This window comes from Engraulis encrasicolus, chromosome 11 (assembly GCF_034702125.1).
Source record: "Engraulis encrasicolus isolate BLACKSEA-1 chromosome 11, IST_EnEncr_1.0, whole genome shotgun sequence".
Classification (NCBI taxonomy): Eukaryota; Metazoa; Chordata; class Actinopteri; order Clupeiformes; family Engraulidae; genus Engraulis; species Engraulis encrasicolus.
The window spans coordinates 44,268,877-44,295,591 of NC_085867.1; the positions used below are offsets into that span (position 1 = coordinate 44,268,877).

At 44.8% G+C, this 26,715-nt stretch overlaps 1 long non-coding RNA gene across 2 annotated transcripts; it reads right to left on the reverse strand.

The window, feature by feature from the left end:
- Window positions 1–10,201: 10,201 nt before the first annotated feature.
- LOC134458414 (uncharacterized) lies at window positions 10,202–15,702 on the reverse strand. Of its 2 annotated transcripts, none has more exons than XR_010036576.1 (5): window positions 15,209–15,702; window positions 13,984–14,096; window positions 13,539–13,606; window positions 11,744–11,853; window positions 10,202–10,801 (listed from the first exon to the last, which is right to left on the reverse strand). It is a non-coding gene; the product is annotated as an uncharacterized LOC134458414 (long non-coding RNA). The 2 variants fall into 2 exon arrangements; XR_010036577.1 differs by having other exon boundaries at window positions 10,202–10,804.
- Window positions 15,703–26,715: the final 11,013 nt, after the last annotated feature.

Genomic DNA, 26,715 nt, shown 5'->3' on the forward strand with positions numbered 1-26,715 from the left:
GTTTCTCACCTCCTCCCTTTGCATCAGCAGAGGAGGAGCAGTTGAACAAACTGTGCCCGGTGCGGGCTCTGCGTTGCTATGTGGAGCGCACCAGGTCTTTCAGGCAGTCTGATCAGTTATTTGTGTGTTTTGGCACTCAGGCTAAGGGTAGGCCACTATCAAAACCAAGCCTATCACGCTGGATAGTGGAAACCATTGAGCTGGCTTACAGCAGCCAGTCTCTGGAAGCTCCAGAGGGACTGCGCGCTCATTCGACTCGAGGAGTCTCTTCTTCTTGGGCCCTACTGAAGGGTGTCTCCATAGAAGAGATATGCAGAGCAGCCAGTTGGAATTCTCATCACACATTCATTCGTTATTACATGTTAGATGTGAGTGAGCCTAGTTTTCTGCAGGGTGTTCTGGGAGCAGGGAACCTGTGATTACCCAGATTTACAACCCTTTTGGAAGTGTAACAAATGCATAACATGTTGGTCTCTCTTGTGCTTAATCACCACATATTATCCCTGCATTTACCCCTATTAATAATAAGCCCATAAGGTGGGTGCTTAGGCCTCCACTGTAATTCACGCGTGATGGGATACGGTCCCATGTGTTAGATCGCAGTCCACTGCGATAGGGAACGTCTGGGTCACGACTGTGACCTCGGTTCCCTTAGCAGGGACCAGATCTAACACTGCGTTGCGATTACAGTGCCTTGCTGGGCATAATGCTCAGTATTAAAAGAGGCCGAGGCTGCGTCATACCCAGCTATTTATGCCCTAAGGGCGGGCCCAGGGGATGACTGACAGCCTCTCAGCCATTCGGCGTGAGTAGAAAGTGCTTCGATTGGATCCGTGCATACGTCACGTCCCATGTGTTAGATCTGGTCCCTGCTAAGGGAACCGAGGTCACAGTCGTGACCCAGACGTTTCTCATACCAAAATATAAACACAAGATCAGGAGGGAAGCACCAGTGACGAAAGCAGTACAACGCTGGACTGACCAATCGGAAATGCTGCTCCAAGATGCGCTTGAGAACACGGACTGGGAACTTTTCCGGGTATCCTCAAATGACGTCAGTGAATATGCAGACACGGTAGGGTGCTACATTCAATTCCTGATAAACAATATCATAGAGACTGTCAATATAAAAGTTTACCCAAATCAAAAACCCTGGGTAGATACAACTGTGAAAGCAGCACTTGCAGCCCGTTCTGTTTCATACAAGGCTGGTATTTTATCAGGTGATATGTCAGGCTATAAAGATGCAGTTTATGGACTTAGGAGGACTGTGAAGGCAGCAAAGACCCGCTACAGAGACAGAGTGGAAGCTGACTTTCAGGCTGGTGATCCTGCCAGCGTCTGGAAGGGCCTTCGGGTAATGACTGATCTAAAATCCAAGCCCAGCTCCATTGATAGCACTGAGCTCTCTTTTGCTGATGAGCTAAACACATTTTATGCACGTTTCGACCTTGCCAACCCCATGGTGGCTGTCACTGAAGAGTCTAGTGGAACCGGGACTCCTCCTTTCATTATCAGTGAGAGTGATGTGAGGGGAGTGTTCAGAGGCGTAAATGGAAGAAAGGCAACAGGCCCTGATCATATTCCTGGCAGGGTTCTGAAATCCTGTGCTGATCAACTAGCCCCCGTATATGCTGAGATCTTTAATTTGTCACTTGCCCAAGCCGTTGTCCCATCTTGTTTTAAACACTCAATCATAGTTCCTGTGCCCAAGAACAGCAAGCCAGCAGGCCTGAATGACTATCGCCCAGTGGCCCTTACATCAGCAGTTATGAAGTGCTTTGAGAGGCTTGTGAAAAAACACATATGTGACACCCTGCCCAGTGCTTTCGATCCTCACCAATTTGCCTATAGAGCAAACAGAAGCAGGGACGATGCCATCTCAAGCCTTCTACATACCACACTGTCCCACCTGGATGAGGGGAGGGGGAATTATGTTAGAATGCTGTTCATAGATTACAGTTCAGCATTCAACACCATTATCCCCCTGCGCCTGGCTGACAAGATGAGGGGGCTGGGACTCAACACACCGTTGTGCAATTGGGTGCTCAGCTTTCTCACTGATCGCCCTCAAGTGGTAAGAATAGGTGGAGGTGTCACTTCAAGTCAGCTGACCCTCAACATTGGCTCGCCCCAGGGTTGTGTTTTGAGCCCACTGCTCTATAACATCTACACGCATGACTGTACAACCACCAGCAGCTCAAATTCCATCTTAAAGTTCGCTGACGACACCGTGGTGCTGGGTCTCATCTCAAACAACAACGAGACAGCCTACCTGAATGAGGTGGATGACCTAGCACTGTGGTGTCAGTCCAACAACCTGGCCCTGAACGTCAGCAAGACGAAAGAAATGGTAGTGGACTTCAGGAAGGTGCAGAGCAGGGCATACACGCCACTTACCATCAGCGGGGAGCCTGTGGAGAGGGTCTCAAATTACAAGTACCTGGGAGTACACCTGACTGAGGACCTCTCCTGGTCACAACACACTCAACACCTGACAGCAAAATCCAGGCAGCGGCTGTACTTTCTCCGCCTACTGAGGAAGTTTAAGGTCTCCACTCCCATCCTGACCACCTTCTATTCATCAGCGGTGGAAAGTGTGTTAACAGGCTGTTTTACAGCCTGGTTTGGAGCTGCACACAACAACAACAGAAGGACCTACAGAGAGTGGTGCGCTCTGCAGAGCGCACTATCAAAGCCAACCTTCCAGGACTCTTGGGCCTTTACACTAAGAGAGTGGGAGCCAGGGCTAGGAAGATTATGCAGGATGTCTCACACCCCAACTCTTACATGTTCACACTACTTAAGTCCTGAAGACGACTCAGAACCATTCAGGCCAGAACTGAAAGAATGAGGAAAAGTTTTTACCCCCAGGCAGTGCGACTGCTGAACAGAGACTTTTTTAAATAATAATTTTCTTTGTTCTTTTCTTTAACTTATTTCTCACCTTTTATTTCCATTTTTACTTTACTTCTTTAATTTAATTTAAATTTTTAATTTTTAAGATGCAGAGCTGATGACCCCATCATCATTTCACTACAATTACCATGTATGTGACAAATAAAAGTACTTGAACTTGAACTTGAACTTGTGTTAGTTTTAACTTAAAAAGTCATGATGGCATGGGGTTGAGGTAGTGCATTGGTTAAGTTGTTCTCACTCATCTGTAGAGTTAAATACAGTGCTGAATGATATAAATGGGTTTTAAACAGCATTGAACAGCCACTCATGCTCTATATTTTGAAGGGACATCTTCAATTACTGCCACATAGTAAGGACAAATTGCATTCTCTACTATGTTTTAACAGTTTAACGCCATCATAAGGACCAGCAGGTGATAAAATGGCGGGCTTTTGGTCAAGACCTGTCACACTGTAAGCACTACAGAAAGGAAAACATTGCAAAACATGACAAGGAATACACCCACCATTTAAGGTGGTGAAATCTGTCTAAGATATGAATTAACACTGTTTTTATATAAAATAATCTAATCGGTTAATGTATTTAACTGTTAAATGTTGTCTTTTGTTTTGTTTTTAGTCTTCCTCGACATTTGCTGCCTTTTATTGTCCCCATCCCAACTCTTTTGAGACGTGTTGTGTAACACACCTGAAATTTGGCTAACGCCTTGTACGTGTGATATGTTGGTGCACTAATATATGTTTTTTTTTTTAAAAAAGAGTTTGAATAAGCGTCTAATGTCATGTATTGTATTTCTAGCGTTTATACAACTTCTTCCTATGAACTTTTGTTTCGTTGGCGAACTATTATTGCTTCCTATACTGCCTGTTGTTTGGTTCCCAAGGGGACCAGGTTGTCATGGAGACAGGAGACTCGAGAGGAGATGATCTAGGAAGAGACCTTTTTGATCGCTGAGGTTAAAAGACTTTACTTTACAATGTGGTTCAAGTGAACTTGACATACCTACGTGTAGGTGAGGGAGAAGTTCGACACACAAGCTTCCTGTGTCCGTTTTGTTTAAGTTCCTAGTTAATGTTTATTTTTGTTTGAGAAGTCAGTCACCGGTTTCGGTTTGACAGTTGGAGATGCTATCTGCCCGGTCAACATCGGAGCCTCGGCTATCCTGCTAGCGCCTGGTAGCGCTGGTTACCGCTGAGGACCTTCAGGCTGAGAGGACCAGCTTCGCGTCAGAAAACCATTCTGGTGGCGTGAATGGTGTTGGGGTCGAGATCCGGTGTGACATCGGGTGACGGTTGCGTTTGTGGATACGTGAACGTGGATAAACGGCGATCTGTGAGTAAACAGTTCTGTTCAATGGACGGTAAGAGCTCCATCGCGCGCCAACATGGGTACCCACAATAACTTTCGTTAACCCCGGCCGGGTATTTTTCTTTATTCTGTTTTGTGTGTGTTGTCTTTGTCTGTGTTTCTGACATTTGGTCAGAGTATCCTTGAAGGAGTGTTTGGGGCTAATCAATTCCTGTGGGCTCAAATAAATGTCTATCATTTATCTTTTAATATAACCTGTTTCCCACTGATGTCTTATTTATGGATGTTTGACACTCCAAATTCATGTAATATAGTGAAAGTCTGTTATGAATGTTGTTATCAATATCTCTGAGGTGTAATTCAGAGTGGGGGCTCGCGTACTATAAGCACAGCAGTCAACAGTAACTACTTCTACAGTTTACCCCAGGCCTCTGGTAAAGTGAGTAATCCCCCCCCTAGACGGTAAATTACTTAATAATTCTACTTTCAAGGATGATGAGTAGGGTTGCTACACGTGGGGACTTTCGTCCGGGATTGAAGTTGATTGCTGTGCTTTAAGGTAAATATGAATGTAATATTCTGCAATGGGAATTTGATATTTTTTAATATTTAATTGGTTAATGTTGTTATTTTAATGTGATAACATTGGCTATTTTACTGATATTACTGATTCTACTGTGAGTGATTTTACTGTGTTGGCCCTTTTGAAAAAATCTAGTATTGATTTACACTGTATTTAAATATGGAGGCTGAACAGGTAATTGTTTGGAGTAATGAAAAGGGTATAGATATCAGAAGAGCAATAGTGCTTGGTAATGTGCCTGTAGATGTTACAGATGAGGTTGTGTATAAAGCACTTGATAATGCAGAAGTCTTTGGTAGGTCCAAAATCATAGGTCGGTGCCTGGCAGCTTGTGGTACGAGCCAGTTAATTCTCCTTGAGGTATCACAGGATGTCAGTGTAGTTGAGATGCCTAAACAAGTGGCCCTTAGTACTGAGGTGGCTCCCTGGGTGGTCTGTGTCGCTGTTGAAGCCTTGCCTATGAAGATTCCCCCGGAGGAAGATTTTGAAGCCAAGCTGAAAGCCTTCCTGGCTCATGAGGGAAAGACTGTTGCTGATGTGCAAGGCCTGTTAACCCCTTCCATGCCAACCCCTGCCATGCCTGCAGTGCCACTGCCTGCTATGCCCATGTCAGCCATGCCAAATCCTACCATGCCTGTCTCTGCAGTGCCAAACCCTGTCATGCCTGTCCCTGCAGTGCTAAATCCTGCCACGCCTGTCTCTGCAGTGCCAAACCCTGTCATGCCTGTCCCTGCAGTGCTAAATTCTGCCATGCCTGTCTCTGCAGTGTCAACCCCTGTCATGCCTGTCCCTGTAGTGCTAAATCCTGCCATGCCTATCTCTGCAGTGCCAACCCCTGTCATGCCTGTCCCTGCGGTGCTAAATCCTGCCATGCCCTCTCCTGCCATGTCACCACCAGCATCATTAGACCTGAATATGCAGCTGGTCAATGCCATCACCTCGCTTGTGGACAAATGCCAAGCAGCCCCTGTGGAAAATCCAGTCCACCGAAAGCTTCGAGTGTTCTCAGGTATCAAGCCAACACCACCTGGAGAAGAGGAATATGATGCTTGGGCGGAACAGATGACGCACTTGCTTGAGGAGTGGAAGTGTTCAGACCCCTTGAAGAAGCAGAAAATTGCTGAATGTCTTAAAGGGCCAGCAGCGGATATTGTACGATGCTTGAGAGTGAGCAAGCCCAGTTCAACGGCAGCGGATTACTTAGCAGCACTGGAAACCGCATTTGGAACCACTGAGAGTGCCCTAGACCTCATGTTCAAGTTCCGCAACACTTTCCAACTGCAAGGAGAAAAACTCTCAGCATATGTCCTCAGAATTGACAAGCTGCTGCATTCTGTATTCCGAAAAGGGGGCATTCTTCTCCGAGAGATGGATGGGACTCGCATTGAACAAGTTGCAAGGGGCGTTCTGCCTAATGACCTGGTTGCCCTCCGCATCATGCTGGTGTACAAATTCAAGCCTCCCCCCAGTTTCACCGAGCTGCTGCGTGAAGTGAGAGCAGAGGAGGCTCTGATCTTTGAAAGGCCGACAGCCAGTCATGTCACAAAGTCCCAGCCAACGGGTAGAGGGAAGACCGGCAAATGCACAGAGAGTACGACAGGACACAGCTGATGTTTTCTGCTACAAGTGCGGGGAAGATGGCCATTTCCAACGCCAATGCCAGAATGCCGAGAACCTCAGAAAAGTCAACCAGCGGCTTATAATAAAGCTCAGACGGCCGACGGGAAACTCCCCAGGGACCCAGTAAGGGAACGAACTGGAGTCCCGGTGATGACACGTTCCACAAAGTGCAAACCACTGCAAGGACAGAAAGCTATGCTTCCAGCAGGCCTTGTTGGCCCTAGCTCAGTTGTCTCAGTTCGAATTGAAGACATCTACGCCAAAGCTTTACTTGACAGTGGATCTCAAGTCACCCTCCTTTACCGCTCGTTTTACCACAAATACTTAAAGCACATACCACTGACTCCAATTCACTGTCTGGAGTTATGGGGACTCAGTGCTGAAGAATATCCCTATGATGGCTACTTGTGCTTAAGGTTGGAGTTCAGCAGTGACGTAGTGGGAGTGACTGAGACAGTTGAGGCACTTGTGTTGGTGTGTCCAGACCCGACCGTCAAAGGGGAGGCATCCATCATAGTTGGCACTAACACCTCTGTAGTAAGGCGTCTTTTCAATTCCTGCAGATTAAGAGGAGAAGATTTCTTGATGACCATGAGGGTGCATCCTGAGATTAAAGAGGCATACAAGGTGTTCCAGAAAGTACCTGACGAGGTGGCAGACTTGAAGAGGGGCACGGTGTGGCTGGCTGAGGCTAAGCAGAAGATAATTCCCCCGGGTGCAACAGTGACCATCAGTGGTATCCCAAAGTTCCCTCACCCTGTGAACACCCAGAGTGTACTGGTAGAGCAGACTGAAGAAGGAACCTTTCCTGATGAGCTCATGGTCATTCCTATCCTCAAGACAGCTGAAGAGATGCAGAACCGTCGCATTACAGTCATTGTCAGGAACATGACGACTCGAGAAGTTAAGCTCAACAGAAGAATGCCCATTGCTCAGCTGTTCCCAGTGGATATTGTGGATAAAGGCCCCACAACACAAAATGACTCCAATGTGCTGACTTCCGATGCATTCAACTTTGCCGACTCTCCAGTGCCAAAAGAGTGGAAAGAGAGACTGTGCAGGAAGATGCTGCAACGGAAGGAGGTCTTTTCCCAAGGAGAGTTTGATGTGGGCTGCGCGAAAACCACCAAGCACACCATACGGGTGACAGAGGGGAAGCCATTCCGAGAACGCTCCAGGCGTCTGCCCCCAGGTGATGTGGCTGATGTGAGACAGCATCTGGATCAACTCCTCAAAGCTGGCATCATTTCAGAGTCTCGAAGCCCCTATGCATCTCCCATTGTGGTGGTGCGAAAGAAAAATGGCACCATTCGCATGTGTGTAGACTACAGGACACTGAACAGACGGACTGTCCCTGACCAATACACAGTGCCCAGAGTTGAGGATGCACTTGCCTGCCTGAGTGGAAGCCAGTGGTTCAGCGTGCTTGATCTGAGGAGTGGATACTATCAGATACCCCTGAGTGAGGCTGACAAAGACAAGACTGCGTTCATCTGTCCTGCTGGGTTTTACCAGTTTGAACGAATGCCCCAAGGAATCTCTGGTGCTCCTGCCACCTTCCAGCGTGCCATGGAGAGAACGGTGGGCGACATGAACCTGCTAGAAGTCTTAGTGTACCTTGATGACTTGATAGTGTTTGGGAGAACACTGGAAGAACACGAACAACGGCTCCTGAAGGTCCTAGACAGATTGAAAGAGGAGGGGTTGAAGTTGTCACTGGACAAATGCCAATTCTGCTGCACCTCTGTGAACTACCTGGGGCACATTGTTTCCAGGGAAGGCGTTTCCACAGATCCTGGTAAAGTAGAGGCTGTGAAGTCCTGGCCACGCCCGAACAACATCTCTGCCCTCCGCTCTTTCCTGGGTTTCAGTGGGTATTACAGGCGGTTTGTGAAAGGCTACTCACAGATTTGCTACCCACTTAACCAGCTGCTGAAGGGCTGCATGCCAGCTGGTGTACCCCGCGCAAAGTCTAGGAAAGACAACAATGCGACCCAGGCAAACCCAAACCAAGAGCCACAGCAGATGCTCCATGCCTCAGAGCCGTTCGGATCCAGATGGAGTCCTGAGTGTGAAGCAGCCTTTGAGACGCTCAAGCAGTGCCTGTCAGAAGCACCTGTCCTGGCCTTTGCAGACCCACAGTATCCCTACACCCTTCATGTTGATGCCAGCCGCGAAGGTTTGGGAGGTGTGCTGTACCAAGATCAAGGAGGTGGTCTGCGTCCAGTTGCATATGTAAGCAGAAGTCTCTCCCAGTCCGAGAAGAATTACCCTACACACAAGTTGGAATTCTTGGCGCTTAAGTGGGCTGTTACAGAAAAGCTGCATGACTACCTGTATGGGGTGAGGTTTGAAGTACACACAGACAACAACCCACTCACCTATGTCCTCACTACAGCCAAGTTAGATGCAGCTGGACACCGCTGGCTGGCAGCACTGTCGACTTACGAGTTCAGCCTTAAGTATCGACCTGGAAAGCAGAACATAGATGCGGATGGTTTGTCACGTCGTGAGCATATTTCACCGGCTGGTGTCAAAGCAATGTGCCAAGTGTCCCATGCCTGCTGTTCAAAACACCCTCAGCCTCACAGAGCCATAGACCTTATTGGCGCCTCCAAGCAAGCTGTACCCAGGGCCTTCTGCAATGTTTCTGCTGTGACAACACACCATCTCCCCCAGTTGAGTACAGGGCAGATTGCACGGTCCCAGAAAGCAGACCCATGCATTGGAGAAGTCATGAAAGCTGTAGCCAAGAAAGACTGCCACTCTGCTGACAAAAGGGCGCATCCGGACATCCCACTGTTGCTGAAAGAGTGGGACAAACTTCAGTTAAAGAACTCTGTTCTCTACCGTGTGTCAAAGCCACCTAATGCTCCTTCTCGTCAGCAGTTGTTGCTCCCTCAGGAGTTCAGAGAGACAGTGCTGCAGTCCCTCCACAACCAGTCTGGCCACCTGGGGTTTGAGAAGATATATGGGCTTGTACGAGAGAGATTCTACTGGCCCAGGATGAAGGCAGACACTGGGCAAAAAGGCTCTGTTTCCGGGGATGTTTGTATGAAGATATTTCTGGATATTTCCAATATACGGAGATATATTGATAGATACGGTACTGATACGCTGGTGCCAATTTTCATATATGGAGCATATCCGAATCTCGGAATGGGACAGTTTCGACATGAGACAAATCCGGATGCCGTTTTCTCACCTGATATGGCACGTGCTTCACGTATTTGATGCAGATACTCTCACGGATGTGTTCCATTCTTGTAGTTGTATATCTCCGGATCTGTGAGGCATGGGACGACCCATACCTCCCATGACCAGGCAATAAATTGATTTCACAGGCATTTATGTACATGCCTTTATCACGCTAGGTGTTTTTAGCTTCTTCCCCAAAGTTGTTACAACAATGAACTCACACGTACTGGACAATGTTCATCTATAAACGACTGTGCACCTTGCAGGGAAGCTCAAATCTCAGAATGCTTTGTATAATGACAAAAAAAAGCTTTCTATTCTATTACTTAGGTCTATTACAACTTAGTCTTGCCTGGTTACCATCCTAATCACGAGTGAGATTGTCTTTCAGATCGAAACGATTGTGGAAGCTGAGGATTTCCCAACATGTGACGGGCATGTTGCCACATCAGTGATGTTGCCAAAGTTGCCGAAATTAATTATGCTGACGTTAGGTTAAACTGCCCTACAAAAGGTAAACAGCAGTGCCAACAATGAAACTGAGGGGAAAAAATGCCTTCAAAGACTTGGTAGGTTGGATATTGTAATTACTGCAAATTTGACATAGCAATATTTGTAAAACAGGGCACATTTTGACCATAACTCTTAGTCACAAGATAAAGGAGGTCTTTATGAAAATCATTTTCAGAATGAACACATTTTCAGAATGAACCTACGGTAATTGGTTACTGCACTTTGCCTTTGTAAGGCAGTATACTTCTTTCAACATAATATAATAGACACAAATCTACTGCAAAACAACAATTAGGCCACCTTTAAATTACTGCTAAATCCCAGCTAAAATCATATTATAACAGACAATTATTTTGTTGTTTTGAATGTTCTTTCTTTAATTGCTTATTTTACATTTACATTTAATCATATTTCAAGCTTTGTCGGCCGCAGAAGGGGGGGGGGGGGGTCACGAAGGGAGAACCGGCCACTATCGGTCACTCGCTGGCTGGGCTTGCAGGCATCAATTGAAGTACGCCAGCAAGGCGCACACTTCTCCATCTCAGACAGAGCACAACAAATGTGCACTTGTTTCCCCATCAGGCACAAGGCTAGCATCAGCCCCTTTGAGGAAGTCGAGGTCGTCCTCCTCCAGGACATCCTGCGCCACCAGCACCACTGCTTGAAAAGCAACAAAAAAATAGGGCAGTTTTAAACAATGTGTTAAACATAAAAAAATATGTACAGTTCAAAACCCACACTCATGCTTGTTTACCATGAACATGCCAAAGAACTGGTCACATGAGATAATACAGCAGGATTTTCACAAGATTATCCAGCAGATCAACCAAGCATAGTTCAATTGTGGTTTATCCACAGGAGTACAGTAGCTGTCATAGTAATATCCCTTACAAAAATTAACCATGGTTCTACTATTTAACTTTGATACACTATTTGCCATAAACCATGGTTCCCCCAAACCACGTGTTTTAAAACTATGGTCCCCCCCACGTTTCCTTATGCTTGCATCTCTTAAGCCTGGTTTAGACTCGTCCTTTAGTTGGAGGACACGTACTGTCAGCAGGGTAACGGCAGATCAAGTACCCAAACAGCCACCACGCCCTCCCTTTTAGCGCTGAATAGACCCCTTGCCGCGATCAACGTATAGTTCTCCCAGTTTGAATTGTTCGCGATCTGCCACTGCCCCCCCACTGACAGTATGTGTCCCCCAACTGATGGAGGAGTGTTTTTAAAAAAAGATATTTTTGTCTTCATAATGACAGTACAGTGCAGATGATGACAGGAAGCAAGTTGGGAGAGAGAGATGGGGAAGGGCTGGCAAAGGACCCAGGCCAGGAATTGAACCCGGGTCGGTCGCATTGCAAACGAGTGCCATGCCATATGCTCCATGGTAGGGCCTGACGGAGGAGTCAAAACAGACCTTTAGTGTTGGCTGCCCATTTGCAAATACCTTGTACCAAATGCGGTCATTCTAAAAACTAACAATAGTACTCGGAAGAAAGAAAGGGGATATTGGCTAATTGCCCCCTGAAGTGAAGTAGTGACAAAAGAAAGTGATGGCAGTTGTATGATGGGGTTGGTAGTTGTGGTTTTACCTACCCGCTCACGTCTGCTCATCAAATTTTTCCTTTTTTTCTCACGTCATCAGTCTTCCCCGCAAGGCCCAGTTGTTTGACTTTTAAGATTCTCAAAGAATCTATTTCAGGCTTCTGCGAGACAGAAAGAAACTGAGTTAGTCTTTTTTATACATCATAATCACATAAATGAGTTATGAGTAAACTCTCTGGTCCCCAGCTCTACCCAGAATCCTTACTAGCCTGGATGATGGCATTGGTGACCTCGTCACTATTAGGTAATCTACAGCTGAACAGAAAACATACAATGCTGTACACAAGTTTTCATTACTTTATGACTAAACGTGTAATGGTGATCCAAATATACAGTGCTCGGCAATAATGACTACACCCCTGTTGAAAAGTAACATTGTGAATATATATATTTTTAAAAACACATAAGTTGTTCCCAAAATGATTATAGAGTAACTGTAATACAAAAATGTTTTCATCTTATGGCAGAAAAGTAAGGTCAGTAGTATAACTTGAATGACATATTTGTCCATTTTTTTGTGCAATTATGCTATGTTAAACTGTCTGAGAAGGGGCGTGCTGGCCCGAAACGTCTTGAAATTGAAATGGATTTAAAGGGAGGTCATCGTTGTGTGTGTTTCATCCTTGCCTTACATTGAACTTTTACATTATGAGTCCCCACCAGGCCAAACTAGATGTGTGTGAGATTTGAATGAAATCATGTGGAGAGTATGTATCATGATCTGCTTCAGTAGTCACAGTACATGTCGACAAGCATGTTTCTTTTGGTGAAATTCAGCTTCCTCCTGTTGATGGCATCCACACAGCCCCAAACCGTGCAACTCTCACTACCATGCTTGACTTTAAGCATGGGCACTTTTCTTTGTTGAGAAGGATACAGCTGATACTAGGGAGGGGGAGGTGGGGGGCGTGGCCAGGCTTATGATAGGGTCAGGGGGGTGTTTGGAGGCTTGTGATGAGTCCAAGGGGGCGTTTGCCCAAAAAAGGTTGAGAACCACTGATCTAAAGCTAATTTGTTTATCATGGTGTCATTAGATCACAGTACATGGTTCCATATCCCATATCCTTAGTCTGTTTGACTATGAGACCATGATAAACAATTTTGCATCAGTAGATGGTGTCAAGCATGTGTGGTGGTAAAAAGTGATTTGTAGAAAGAAAAGTGCCTCATGCTGAAAGTCAAGCATGGTAGTAGGACCGAAATGTTTCGGACCTGTACCGATGCCGTCCGCAGTAGGAAGCTGAATTTCACCACTAGAAACATGCTTGTTAACATGTACTCTGACTACTGAACATCATCAGATCATGATACTCTCCATAGGATTTCCTTCAAATCTCATATACATCTTGTTTAGCTAGGTCCAGACTCGAAATGTAAAAGTTCAATGTAAGGCAAGGATGAAATGCACAGCGATGACCTCCCTTTTAATCTTTCAAATTCGTGAAGATTCGGGCCAACACAGCCCCTCCATAGACAGTTTAACATTGGGGTGTACTCACCTTTGCACCAGCATAATTTCACAACAATGAACAAATATGTCATTCAAGTTATACTATTGACCTTACTTTTCTGCAGTAAGCTGAAAAGATGTTGTATTACACTTACTCTATGGTCATTTTAGAAATAACTTGTGTGTTTATTGAAATATTGTTCAAAATATTACTTTTTCAACAGGAGTGTACTCATCAACATATATATGGTCATCTGGTTGCATTACATCTTTCTCTATTAATAGCACTTTGATCACAGAAGTATGGGCTGACATGCTCAGAGTAAACCTGTTTACCTGGCCTGTGGTCCAAGTCGTCACTGCAACTCTTCCTCCAACGCACGATGTGTTCGCCTCACTCATGCCTGATGAAAAAAAATGATAACACAATCACATATTGTTATGCTAAGAAATTTCAATGTGATTCACTAGCCGAAATGGGATAAATGCAGAGAAAGAATTTCCCCTAGGGGACCAAAATTGGCTCCAATCCAAATTGGCTAAAAAATACTGTTACAAACAGTGGACAATTGTTTCTTGAATTTCCCACAGGATGAATAAAGTGCTTAGTGATACAGTGAATAAAGTACCTTATCTGTAAAAGACAGCCTGAACCTTACTGATGTTTTCTCTAGTTTGACGATGAGAACCTCAGGGTTATTTGAGATGGTTAAAATGGAAATTGCACACGTAAAGTCTAGATAATTTTCTTTACCTTAAAACATGCAGTCGAATATATTACAGGTCCTGAGGAACTCCGGAGGGTTCTGGGTTCCATTGGAGGGTTGGGGTTGCGGGGTGTTGATAAAGCATTGCAACCACCGTCTCCTGGAGTGTCTCATGACATTCATGGAGCTGCGGATGTAGAATAGAGTGAAGTACTTTTTTTATCATGTTAGGCCTAATTCCAAACAAAATTAAGGTGTTTATCAGCTTACATAAATACACAAATACAAAACCAAAACATGCAGAGGCCTTATACACATCATCAGTCTTACACATTCTCTCTCTCTCTCTCTCTCTCTCTCTCTCTCTCTCTCTCTCTCTCTCTCTCTCTCTCTCTCTCTCTCTCTCTCTCTCTCTCACACACACACACACACACACTCACACACAGTCCTAGATGGGCATCATCCATACGATGTCATCAATTACCCTATAACAAAACAAATTCTTAAATTCACAATTTCTCGTTCTCTTCTTTCTGGCACAGAAGTCTCTAGCTCTATGTGTGCATTGGAGCAAGAGCAAGGACAGGGCATACTCCTGTTCTGTCAAATAACATCGGAGGGGGCTTCTTTACCTCTGCCCCGTTCATAACGACACATGCTGTGACCATCTCTCATCTTACAGAAAGGCAATTGAGAGTGTGTGTTTTTCGCTTGGTCAAGGGGGACAAATCATATATTAGAACAATACAGCCACACTTTCAAGACTATACAAGGTGATAACTTAGTTGTGTGCGACATTCAGACACAAGTGTCCATGATGTCATTAACTTTTAGATATCATGGAAAATAAGCTTTATGTCAAACAAAGCTGTAACCAAATAGTCTCCTCCTAGCTAGTTAAAATGTAGCAGGTTACCAAATGTTGTCGTAATTTCAAAATCTAGCCCCTGCAGATATCCGACGTCATATATCCAATGTCAGTAAAACGTCTATGCATACATTCATTCGTGACACCGTATCACTTGCCCAAAGGTTTAGTATTTTTAGGTGGTGGCAGGCTAGCTAACGTTAACATCTGCCTACCAGACCGAAAAAGCTAGGCTAGCTAACATGCTAAGATAACCGTCCTTGTTTAGTGGACAGTACAAGGCGCTGGTTAGTTAGCAAGTTAGCTATACGGTCAGTCAGAAAACATTAGGAAAGTTAAACATTACAATATTCAGGCATGCTTTAATTTTGATCTAGAGCTACTTTAAGACAATACACCGTATGTTCCTCTAATCTGTTACTTCAACTTACCTCAGAATGTCTTAAAGTCTGGTCCATCCTCATCATGAAATTACCTCGAACAACCTCGCCAGCCATCTCACTTGGACACCGTCTCGGAGTCCTCATAGTCCCATAGCCTAGAGCTAGAACTAAATACGGTTTTTTGATGGCTTAACAAGTCTGCGACAGATTTCTGGAAAGTCTGTGATAAAGATGCTGCCGACTAACGTACGACAGAAATCCAGATAGGAAGCGGCGGGCTGCCGCGCAGAGCTTCATAATCATAACGGCAGAGGGAGGGCCAACATTCTATTCAATGCGATTGGCAGCACACGTCATTCAAAATACCGGTATCCAGTCAAAATATCTCCGTATTCACCAAACACAATTCCGGAGTCAAAATATGCCAAGATTTTCACGGATTCTTGAAAAGTCGGGAAATGGTCGAAATCTGGTCCGAATATGCCGCGTGTCATAAAACATATCCAGTCAAAATATCTCCGGATTCAAGCCTATTTTGCCCAGTGAGATATTGATAAGCACTGCAAGGACTGTGCTAGATGCATCCAGAGAAAGACCTTGCCCACAAGAGCTGCTGAGCTTTCCCACCTCAGCAGTGATGGGCCAATGGACCTCATCTGCATTGATTTCCTGTCCCTAGAGCCAGATTCCAAGAACATCTGCAATGTGCTTGTTGTCACTGACCACTACACCAGGTATGCACAAGCGTTTCCCACAAAAGATCAGACATCAATGACAGTTGCCAAAGTACTGTGGGAAAAGTTCTTCATTCACTATGGCCTACCTAACAGAGTGCACTCAGACCAGGGCAGAGACTTTGAGAGTCGTCTCATCCATGAATTGCTAGGCATGCTGGGAGTGAAGAAGTCAAGGACCACCCCATATCACCCGCAGGGAGATCCGCAGCCTGAGCGTTTCAACAGGACACTGCTCAATATGCTCGGCACGCTACAACCAGAGCAAAAGGGAAAATGGAGCCAGCACATCAGTTACCTCGTCCATGCCTACAACTGCACAAAGAATGACAGTACAGGTTACAGTCCCTACTTTTTGATGTTTGGACGTGAAGCTCGGCTACCAGTTGATGTGTGTTTTGGCGTGTCCAGTGACAACTCATCCGCAAAGTCTTACGCAAGATATGTTGCAAACATGCGAAGAGACCTTCAAGCTGCCTATCAGATGGCTGAAACCATGGCTGGGAAGAGGAATGAGGGAAACAAACGCCTTTACGATCAGAGGGTCCGTTACTGTCCACTTGCTCCTGGTGACAGAGTGTTACTGAAGAACGTCGGCCTACAAGGGAAACACAAGATAGCAGACCGTTGGTGCTCAGACCCATACATTGTACAGAGTCAAATGCCAAACTTACCTGTGTACAGGCTGAGACCAGAGAATGGAGTAGGTCCTGACAAAGTTCTACACCGCAACCTGCTATTACCGGTAGGACAAGACGTCTCACTGAGCCCAAGAGACACTGTGAACGAACCGAAGAGACCGAACCGAAGATCCAGCCGGCGCCGGAGAAGGAGGCAAGCTCCAGTGCCTGAGGAGAAGGAGAGAAGGATGGCCAGTGGACCGTCCACATCTGAGTCAGAAGGAGAGGAGCTGGTGGTATTCTATCCACCCATGATCCCAGAGACTGATGAAGATGACTCTGATGTGCCCATTAGATCAGTCTTTGAAATATACTGGTCTACAGTGCCCCATGACTCAGACCCTCTGGAAAGTCAGTCCGGTACACTCTCACCTGCTTCTTCCTATGAGGCTGCCTCTCCGTTTCGCCCTAGTTTAATCCTCCATGGAAATCCTTCTGAGCCATCACCAGACCCCCCTGGTGCACACATACCTCTGTCCCTGCCTTTGCCTCTACCTGATTCCTCGTCCAGTCACTCTGTTCCCAGCCTGCTGTCTGCTCAGGATGTGTACAATGCTGAGTCCCCTGACCTGTCACCAAAACCCCCTGGTGCAGATATGCCTGTGCCTGAGTCCCCGCCCAGTCACTCTGTTCCCAGCCTGCTGTCTGCTCAGCACGTGCCCACCACTGAGTCCAGTCCACCCTCACCCCTGTCTGTTGCTGAAGAGGAAAGGCAGCCAACGGATGGTCTACAGGAGATGATGACTGAGGACTCGGAGAGCCAAGCCCGGCACGAGAGGTCTCCCGATGGCGTAAGGACACCAAGCTGTCCTGAAAGTGAACCCCCAAGACCACAGAGAGTGAGGAGGGCACCAGCAAGGCTGGCATATGACTGCCCAGGGCAGCCCACCTCAGTAACCTCGCTATCCCTCTGTCCTGTAGTCAATAGGTCGGACGTTGCCCCCCAAACCTCTGGTACTCGGTATGTTAGTACTCTGTTTAAAGAGGCCATGCCAATTTTTTTAAACCTTCTTGCATGATTATGTGTTATAACAGTTCATAATATGATTTCCTGGTCGTGTTAATGTGAAAGATTTTTTTTATTTCGTTTGATTGTTGTAGTTTATGAAAATAACAAAACGGCTAAGCCTGGCCAATTGAAAAAACAGGGCAGGCTTACGTCACCCTGACTACCCGCCGCTTAGCCACGCCCACCTTTGACGAGTCAAAATTAATAAACATTATGAATGGAGCATCTTGGCAACTCGTAACCAAACCTTACTCATATCACTGATAACTAAACAGCATAACCACCCGTTGTGCTGAGGATTGCACATGCAGATAGGGTAACAAACCGTCCATGACTTTTCACTGGATACCTAAAAATAAAAGAAGAAAGCTGAGGTGGATCCATCCGGAAAAAAACTTCTAACTACTCACCGAGTAGCTAGCAGCTGGTAAGTGTCTTTCAACATTTGTTTTACACTGTAACCTCTTAATACCTAAAATATAGGCAATTAAAGTGTAAGATGTCATGTAGATGACTTTTCAATTCAAGATTCTTTCCATAAGAAAGCATCAATGATGCAGAGCTATGTTTTACCTGGCTATGCCATAGCAGCAACTGGCGCTATATAAGATATCGTTATGCTGAGATATTGAGGGCTGTGTAACGCGTGTACATAAACACGGCATTTTTTTAGTGCTCTTAGTAAAAAAGAAAGGCTATGAAGTTCAGTGTTATGGTTTAAATGTAAAAGTAAACCATGTGTACACATCTCTAGAGCCGAATTTCCTATAGTAGGCTTACTCTTCATAGGATGCTGTCATGAAATGCCAGTCACATTATCCATAACATGCACAGGCCTACCCAGCCTTCATGTTGTCCTTGTAATTAATGTTAAGTGTAACACTTAATATTTTCACAAAATTGTCTGCCTTCCAAAATGAGACATCAGTGGCCTAATGGTTAGGGAGGTGGTCTTGATATTGGGGCAGGTGTGAAACCCATCCTTACCTCTCTCCTCATTTCCATCATGGCTGAAGTGCCCTTGAGCAAGGCACTTAGCCCCAAAATGCTGCAGGGAGTCAGGGACAGTAACCAATTCACTGTGAAAAACTTGGTTGTTTGGGATAAAATTTGTCATTTAAGTATATCTTTCTATTTCTCCAGGTGAGAAGAGCAATGATCTGATGGCTGAGATTGGATGTATAGAAGAGACCGAGGTCCAGCACACCAAGCCAAGTTTAACCAATTAACTTCCCCATTTCAGCGTCTGCACCACACCATTTCAATGTATTAATCAGATCATTCAGTTGTTCATAGACTTTATTTTTAGACACAAAGTACACATGCATTTTAGGGTTACGAAGGTGATACGAGGGGACGTCTATCCTGTGGTATCCTGACCTGAGTTCATATTATCACTTACATGCAGTATAATCCAGGCACCAAAATGGATACGTGCATATGCCGGAGACAATAGAACTAGAGTAATTAGTTTTAGACTAGACTCAATATAGACAGACAGGGAACATGTTCTAAGTTGTGTACAATAAAATACCAAAGGAAATGCCTGGACGGATATCATTTCAGTTATTTCATATACATGTATGTTATTATCACAACTACTGTGTGTCATCACTGACTACTCCCACAACAGGTACAGCTCAGGAGATGAATGCATCAAGGGAGGAATGTGGGGGTAGGCACGGTGGATAAGGAGACCAGCATCATTGATAGTGAGGTGCTGGCAAAGCCCAAGCGAAGCCTCTCAGGCAACTTCTTCATGATGGCTTCCTGTTCTGATAAAAAATGGAAACATGTTATTTAAATTAATATGGTAATGCATTGTAATATACAGGTGTTAGACAATGAAAACACAACATTTTGGTGTGGGAAGTTTCATGGATAAATTGGACCACCTTGGTGGCCAGTCTACATTAATTGCACATTGCACTGAAGAGCAGTGTGTGAAGGCTCAATTAACAGGGAAAGAGCAAAGCACATAACAGCATGGGATACCACCATTTAAAAAAAATCTGGTGCATATTTGACCAAGATAACAAGTCTTTATGATGTATTAAGAGCCACGGTATCCAAGGTAATATCTGCATACCAACAAGAAGGATGATCAGACATGCTTCCTCTAGCGTCCACAGTTAATCCTGTTGGATGTGGTTCATCTTGGTGGTATGCAGACATTACCTTGGATAGCCCACCAAGAATTTCAATTTTTTTAACCCATTATGTTGTGTGCATTGCTATATTTTGAAGAGAACTGTGCTCTTATTACCCTGCTAATTGAACCTTCACACTCTGCGTCAGCTTCCGCCACCAAGATGTTTCGTTGTCTAACCCCTGTACTGTTACAGTACTGATTGAATAATTACCTGATGTAGCACTATGTTGCCTGAATTTAAAAATGTGATGCCAGCCAGTAGGCTAAATAGTATTAATCACAACTCACTATTCATTTCTTTACCTGTGCTGCTAGGATGTAATTCTTGGACACCATCCTGACGAACCCTGGGCACATAGAACAGTCTCTCATCCTTCTTCACCATGACCCATGGTTTTAGTTTGGGTGCTGACCACCTGACTCTGATGAACCTGCAATGACAAAATGATATACATCTATGTATAAATATATACATCCTATTACATTATATGCCTACACTGGAGGTATAGCATAAATGGAAAGATGAAAAAATATGCATGTACCCCTAGATATGCATAAAGTGTAAATGTGTGCAGTTCAGTAATAGATGCTTCAGAATTGAGGATACAGAATAATGATGAGATACACTGATAATAACAGGTATGCTGTGCTCAAGACTTCAAATTAACCTTTTTCATCACCAGCCAAAATTGCTAATAGATGTTTAATCTCACTAGCCAGGCATACTCACCAATGGGTCAAAGTGGCTACTAAGTTTTATTTTGTACCAGCCAACCTGAGTTTTCACCAGCATTTGGCTGATTGCAATGTTAATTTAGAGCTCTGGCTGTGCTTTTCTTTCTTTTGAGGGGGGGGCATATCTTCTCAGGTTTTATTTACCGGTATGCATAAACTTATCAAAGTGTAGGCCTATAACCGGTGTAACAGACTAGCTGAGTCCCCCGTATCAACTGAAGACTCCAGGTGATAAACAAAGTGATTGGTCAAAACGAAAGTCTCAATCCTGGTCTAAATGAATACACCCCAGATTAAGAGTGACATTTACATCCAATCTCCACTGCTTCTAACATCTGCAGTCGCCAGTTGTTACGGCCCAAGATAGTCTTTCACACCGGTAGTCTGTCCTAAATGTGTTTCGACATGTCTATAAATTCAATACCTTTTGAACACAACAACAACATTGAAATAAGCTTACTTCTCGATGCATTGTGCAAACGTTGTGTCTGAAACAACAATGAAATCCACTTGGATCAAACGTAACGAGTGAAACCAAGTTAACCTACACAATACGTCCGAGAAGAAAAATAAAAACATGAAGACCTGCCTGAAGCAAAAAATACAACATTGAGTGGTGTTGTAGGTTAGCATCTTACCTGTGCCATGACGAGGATGCCGCCGCGTTGATGAGCCATCAGTGACGAACTGGTGCATAAAGTTGCTTTGTAGTAGGCAATGAAGAGGCTCGGTGTAAAGTTAATACATTTACTGAAGTAGTTTTAAATTGACACGGAATAAAACAATCCACCGCAGGCAGAGTGAGTACGTGGCTAGCAGCAACAACATACACTTCTTCTTCTCCTCCTCCCAGGAGCCGTATGCCCCAAAAATATGCCATCTAGTGGCGCAGAATACAATATGGTTTGGTACATTATTAAATCTGCGCCAGTGTGGAGTAGCCTACCCAGCACAATCATTTTAACATTAGGTAATTTTAGCCTATTCGGCAACGCTTATTTTTCTTTTCTTTTATCTCAAAGGCTGATAGCCTGCGAGTCCTCAGTAGAACATGTTCTCTACAATGACGTGGTTCTCTAGCAACAGCTGAGCCAATCAGTGCAAAGCTTAGAAACATTATGGACAAACCGCTTAGTTCTCCTGAGAGGTGTTTTTGGGCGCAATAAAATGCTTTGAAATACACCATCAAATAACTTTCCAGCTAAAATAATGTTGCATACCAGGTCAGAGAACACCAAGGATTATGAAAAAAAGGTGGACATGGTAATGTAATTAGAGTGGCATGGCCACTTTAAATGGATAGGCTCTAGACTTAAGTAGAAGTTTGAGTATGTCCCAATACTAGGTTACATTAGCTAACTTTGTATGTGTGTGTATGGGTATTTTATTTTTTTGTAATGTGGAAAGCATTGCTTCCTATCTTGTCCTGTGTCATGAGGACATGACCCTTTTTCAGTAGGGGGAGAGTGTAACACACCTGAAATTTGGCTAACGCCTTGTACGTGTGATATGTTGGTGCACTAATATATGTTTTTTTTAAAAAAGAGTTTGAATAAGCGTCTAATGTCATGTATTGTATTTCTAGCGTTTATACAACTTCTTCCTATGAACTTTTGTTTCGTTGGCGAACTATTATTGCTTCCTATACTGCCTGTTGTTTGGTTCCCAAGGGGACCAGGTTGTCATGGAGACGGGAGACTCGAGAGACGAGAGAGGAGATGATCTAGGAAGAGACCTTTTTGATCGCTGAGGTTAAAAGACTTTACTTTACAATGTGGTTCAAGTGAACTTGACATACCTACTTGTAGGTGAGGGAGAAGTTCGACACACAAGCTTCCTGTGTCCGTTTTGTTTAAGTTCCTAGTTAATGTTTATTTTTGTTTGAGAAGTCAGTCACCGGTTTCGGTTTGACAGTTGGAGATGCTATCTGCCCGGTCAACATCGGAGCCTCGGCTATCCTGCTAGCGCCTGGTAGCGCTGGTTACCGCTGAGGACCTTCAGGCTGAGAGGACCAGCTTCGCGTCAGAAAACCATTCTGGTGGCGTGAATGGTGTTGGGGTCGAGATCCGGTGTGACATCGGGTGACGGTTGCGTTTGTGGATACGTGAACGTGGATAAACGGCGATCTGTGAGTAAACAGTTCTGTTCAATGGACGGTAAGAGCTCCATCGCGCGCCAACATGGGTACCCACAATAACTTTCGTTAACCCCGGCCGGGTATTTTTCTTTATTCTGTTTTGTGTGTGTTGTCTTTGTCTGTGTTTCTGACATTTGGTCAGAGTATCCTTGAAGGAGTGTTTGGGGCTAATCAATTCCTGTGGGCTCAAATAAATGTCTATCATTTATCTTTTAATATAACCTGTTTCCCACTGATGTCTTATTTATGGATGTTTGACACTCCAAATTCATGTAATATAGTGAAAGTCTGTTATGAATGTTGTTATCAATATCTCTGAGGTGTAATTCAGAGTGGGGGCTCGCGTACTATAAGCACAGCAGTCAACAGTAACTACTTCTACAGTTTACCCCAGGCCTCTGGTAAAGTGAGTAATCCCCCCCCTAGACGGTAAATTACTTAATAATTCTACTTTCAAGGATGATGAGTAGGGTTGCTACAGTTGTTTTTACATATTCATGAATATCCCCCAAAACCATAATTTTGGTCAGTTTTGATGGCTGATGTGTTTTCTTTGTGCCATTCTCCATCTAATGTAAGTATCAGACGTTTTGAAAATGGCAGTATTTTGTTATTATTCACAATTTACCTTGTGTCCCAACTTCTATGGAGATGGGGTTTGTAAAATAAATGAAGTGCTCATGCGAAACTCCCCAGATTGCCCTGTTGCAACAGATTTCCATAGCTTAGTTAACACTTAGGGTGAACACGAAACGGCAAAGGCAGCTGTCCTTCCAGTGAGCTAACTGGACATCGAGTCATGAAGTGTGGATTGAAACGAAAAATTGCTTTATTTCCTCCCTTGGCAGTTGACTGTAGTTGTGGGCGTAACGGGGATATTTGAAGGCAGCATCAGATGCTGACTTCGCTGACTTCGGCTGTGTTTGTACCCAAAATGCTGTGCGCCACCTCCCTCTCAACCGGAAACCTGAAAAACAAACATGGCTACTATCCCAAGCTACTACCTTATCATACTCTTTATTCTGACACTTATGTATGTAGATATTGAGAATCGAAGGGATAAATCAACATTCTAGTATCTAAGTATGCAGTCGCTAGATCTATTTATAGCCTATTTTACGATTCTGCCGTCTGACGGTCATTCACCGCTCAGATAGCTTGCGTAAGCTAAGCGCTAACGTGATGAACGTAACTCCCGCCATGGAATCGCCGTAAGATCAAATGCGCAGGGAATGCGCACTAGTTAGTGCCGTTCGAAACGACCGCCTCATCAGCTAACTTCACCTGTCTGATCAGAGACCTGTTCATGTAGGGGGGGAGTCATCGAGTCACTGCCTTCCGTTTCGAATCGACCCTTAGTTGAGGTGTGGGGGGACAGGAAGAGAGGAGGAGCTGAGGTGGGGTGCAGTGCTGACTTGTGTAGAGGTGTGGGACAACTCGCCTACACATGTGAGTGAACTGTTGGCCAACCAGTTCATGGGCGTGTGACCTCGGAGGCGGTATGCAGACGAGCATCATCAGGGATCAGCAACTGCGGGGTTTGCAAGGTCTGTCTGCAGTCGCATTCATCCCGCGATAGTTTGGCACCATGTGACAAGTCAATTCGTCGGCGCAACATGACTGAAAATTGGTAAATTGGACAGGTAATCTAACCATCATGCAACATTTTCCACCAGAATGCCTTGCTGTGTACATATAGCCGTTCTCGATTGCACCTACTGTTATGACAGGCAGATCTCCTCCCCCCCAGACACCACTGCTGTTACAGACCACTACCAGGCAAGTCTACTTGCCAACCCATAGGGCCCTATAGTGAACCCAGAAATTTTGGTGCCAAAGTTTTTTAATGGAAATGTATAGCATGGGTCCCCCGTACATAGAACATGATGGATGCTACTTTGTAAATGCTGAGCACCTCATAATTCTATGTCTTTGGCAATAGATGTACGTAGCTAGGTGTTGGGGGCACACAGTGAGCAACATGGATTCCTGGCTCTTCAATTGATACTTGACCCTGGATCTCTTCCTATGCATACGGTATGTAACCGGGGGTAGGTTGGAGGTCTAGGCAAACTGTGTTTAACAACTACGCCACTGGTGGCCTTGCACCACCAGATATACTTTTATAACAATGGTTCTTAGACCAAGTTTTAAACCAGGGTTTCCCGCACACAGGTAAGTAAGTAAAGGCAGAGGCATGGGTTCAAGTGATAATACAATTGTCAGTATTTATTTAACAGCACCAACCAGCAGGCTGGTGTTGGTTCAGTTACTTTCTCTTTTTGCTAACCACACAAAACAACACATTATAAAATACATTAAAAGGGCAACAACTGGTTATCAAAGGCCTTACAGAGCAGCAGTGGCATCGCTCCGAGTCTGCTGAGGTAAAAGAAACAGTGAGCTGCGAGGTTTCCAATATTCACATGCTAGAATTTTTACACCATACTCACAATGTTTAACAATTAGATAAGCATGCAATGTTATTTTAGAGTACGTTGCAATATGCAGCCTTGCCTCCTCCACTTGGGCTTGTTTCCTCGCCCCGCCTCCTGGCCCCTCCTCCATGGAGAAAACGATAAAGTTTCCCAGCTGTCAGCCTAGCCACAACAACTTTTGAGGGACTGTGTTTCATTAACCATCCCAATTGCAAATGAGAAAAAGAGTTTACAATTGAGCTTTTGCAAGATATTGAAATATAATGCTGTTGTCAGTGATGTCATCATGACATATTACTTCCTGCTACGAGGAAACAAGCACAAGTGGAGGAGGCAAGGTCGCATATTGGAACGCACCCTTAGAATCACGCAACGAAACACATCATGCAATGAACTTTCAGAAAACACACACATCATGCAATGTTATTTCAGAATCGTTTAACAAATCATGCAAGTTTATGACACCAAGCTACAGGAAACATGATCAGTGTTAACGGTGTAGAAACACACAGCATATGAACAAAACAAGTTACCTCAATGCAACCAGTGTTGGGGGTAACGCGTTACTAAGTAACGTCGTTACGTAATTTAATTACTTTTGGCTCTAACGTAGGAACGTAACGCATTACTCTTCAAATTTCAGTAATTTAATTACAGTTACTGCGCTGCCGTAACGGTCGTTACTCGTTATAAATTTCAGCCTGGAAATCATCTTAAGGTCTGCTGTTATTATTAGATCTAGATGCGCGAAGAGCTGTGTCTGGGCTGTTTTCCCCAGCCCTTCTCGAGCTCTCGGAAGTAGGTGTGTGAGAGCGCACGCACACAGACTGCTGTTCCTTCCTCGTGCATGCAAGGTCTTTCACTGGGACTTTGATGAGCCCATTGCGCTGTGATGTGGTTAACCTATACTACAATACTTGGAGTTCCACCATCATTTTTTTTCTAACCTTTTAATTTACGCCATAGAGGGAAAGTGAAAGTGATTCGCTGCGCAGTTAAATCTATAGTCATTCCGAGTTCATCGTATACGCAAATGCATTCTAAAACAGCTGTACCCCATATCGCAAATGCCATAGTGTCATGGTTTCCCAAGAATGGACGCAAATGCAGATCTTCCACGGCAAACTTGATTTAATTATAAACTCAGGAACAAAACAAACACGGCACAATGGCCAAAATTGTGAATCGTGAAATCAGAACAGAAACTGGCATAGCATACGGCTCTACAAAGAACATCAAGAATCTGCACATGGTGAATGAAAGTTCAGGTTTAAATACAGCAACAGGTGGAACATGTGATCAGGGTGATTGCTTGATTGCAGGTGCACGTGATAATTGAGTCACAGTCTTAGTACTCTGGTGAGGCCGGGCGCTGATTGGTTGATTGGTTGAGGGAATTAGCGGATGATTGACTGGATTGTCTGAGATGATGAGGGAATTGTCTTGACGGAGGCAACGGTGTTGTTGCCAGGTTTGTCACAGTACCCCCCCTCTGAGGCACGGCTCCAGCCGTGCGAAGCGAGCGAAGGGGGTGACGACCTCTCGGGCGAGGTGCTGGTCTGTCAGGATGAGACTGGTGGAATTCTGAAATGAGAGTACGGTCTAGGATGTCGGAAGAGGGGACCCAGCTCTGGTCTTCAGGCCCATACCCCTCCCAGTCCACCAGGTAC